Source organism: Lathyrus oleraceus, chromosome 6 (assembly GCF_024323335.1).
Source record: "Lathyrus oleraceus cultivar Zhongwan6 chromosome 6, CAAS_Psat_ZW6_1.0, whole genome shotgun sequence".
In the NCBI taxonomy this organism is placed as follows: Eukaryota; Viridiplantae; Streptophyta; class Magnoliopsida; order Fabales; family Fabaceae; genus Lathyrus; species Lathyrus oleraceus.
In genome coordinates this window covers 370635954-370638454 of record NC_066584.1, presented here as the reverse complement: position 1 = coordinate 370638454, position 2501 = coordinate 370635954, and positions in this window count along the sequence as shown.

The following is a 2501-nucleotide window of genomic DNA, read 5'->3' as shown; positions in this document are numbered from 1 at the left end:
CAACTGGAATAGGGTCAAAGATTGCTCTTAACCTTGCCATTGAGGGGCTAAGGTGAAGCAGATGAAAGGAGATGAGGGGTGTGCCTCATTGCTCTTATCCCTGATCAGGGAGAGCATTTAAATATCAGAAAGTGTGGGAGTTCAGAAAGTAGGAACTCTCTCCACATTATTGACTCGATAGATCTTGGGTTTTGATCTCAATGCTACAACCATGTAATGGGAGCAAGGAGAAGACTCACAGAATAGTAGGGGATAGGTTGCTTATCCCTTTGATCTACCAATTGCCTTATTTAAAGGACTTTTCCTGCTTGGGACAATATAAACACACACAAGCATTGCCTCTTAAGGAGGACTTCAGACAGTTGCCTGGCCAAGTAACAGGCCAGGTACTTCCTTACTAGATGAAGAAAAGGGGATTATACCTCAAAGCAAATTGCTAAATAGCAAAGCAAAGCAAGTTCAAAGAACTTAAGCAACTAATGGTACCTGAAATAGTCAAACAAATCAGTACACAGTTCAACAGTTAAAGCAAAAGGAAACAGAAGTCAACAGTCAAACAGATAGACAGATGTGCAAAGCACAAGGCACAAGGCTTATGAGCCAAGCAACCTACAAAACAAAGATTAGCTTATGATAAACAAATCAAGCTTAATCAACTTGGATTGTTCTCTTTGAAGCATTTGTGCTTAACCTGAAACAATGAGCTCAAACATAAGCAACAGGACCACTAGGACAAGCCTAGGGTCAAAATGAGATGAGAAAGTCAAAACAGCAAAGGAAAGTCAACCAAAATCAAGTTTAAACATTCAAGAAGCAAACTCAATTGGTCCCACATTCATATCATTCATCATCATGATTTCATAAGCAAAGGAAGTCAAAGCATGGCAAATGAAAGCTCAAAGAAGTCAACAGCAAGACTTAGCTCAAAACCAAACATAATCAATTCCAAAAATCATCAAATAATTCATGCTCAAACATAATCCACATAATGACATGCATATAAAATTTCAGCTCAATTGGATCATGGGAAGATAGTCAATTAAAATCAGGAAGTCAAAACAATTTCAAGCATGCACAAAGAAGTCAAACAAGCATGTATCAACTTCTAAAAATCATAACTAAATGAAAACAGATGAGAAATGAATGGGATCAACACCAATGCAAAGCTTAAGATGTCTAGTATGCACATGAAAAATTTCATGATCATCCAATAAGATATGAGAATTTCCCAAATGAAATGGCAAGATGTATCACACAAAGTCAACAATTGACTAGGCAGGGAAGAAAAATCTCAAACAAATAGGAAATAGCATAATTAAATCCAAGAAAATTCACACATAAACTAGACATATGAGAGATGGTTCATGCAAAATTTCACATTAATTGAAGGCCAGGAAGCATGTCAACAAAAATCATGAAATTGCATATCATTGGTGTGACACAAATTGTCACACCCTACTTCAAAAATTCATATCTTAACAACCACATAAGATAAATTCAAGAACTCTACACCAAAACAAACATGAATGAGTGTAGATTAACCACAAAAAATTTCAGGGGCATTAGATACATCATCACAATTTCACAAAAGGATTGGCAAAAGGTATGAAATGTGCATACATGTTAAGAAACCTAAAGCCATTAAAAATACAGCCAGCCAAAAAATCATTAAAAATCATGATAAAATACTAGACATTCATGTGAGCAAGATGCAAAAATTTCCATGAATTTTGGAATTGAAACGAGTGAGAAATGATTTTTGTAAGCTAAGCAATCAATTTGGAATAACATGAACAAAATAACATGATTCAATGGTCAAAGTGTTGACCGAGTGGCATTTTCGTGAATATGGCCTCATTAACCAAAACGGTGCGCATCAGCGAAGGCAAATGAAATGTTCTCATTGGTTGCCACCAATGGAACAGTAACTCATGCAGAAAATTCAAACCAACAGCAACCAATCGTGTTTTCTGGAAAAAATGGCCATTAGGGTTTAAGGAAACTTAGGGTTTTAACAGCAGCTACACCTTCATGTTATCACCATAAGAACGAATTTCAAACAGAAATACTCAAACAGCATGGCAATGATATTCGTGCAACATCAAACAGCAACAAATCAAACACGGTTTCATGTGAATTTCTGGGTTCTTCTAGGGTTTAAACTACAGGGTATTCATCATCTTCTTCAAAATCGTGAAGAACAAGTGTGCCCAGAAATGGAAGTTAAACATGGCAATGTGATCATCAGACCTCATACATACATAATCCAGCATCCAAATTCATCAAAACATGTTAACCAAGATGAACTAAGCAAAAACAAGTTTATACACCAAACTTTCAAACCGCATATCTTCCTAAATAACCAACCATTTGACATGATTCGAAGCTTAAAACAACCAGCTAAGTAGGTACTACATGATGTATAGCAAGATTTGGAAAAATAAAGAAGTCGAAAAACTCACTTGATTTGAAGAACTCAATGAAACAGTGTTGTTTGGAAG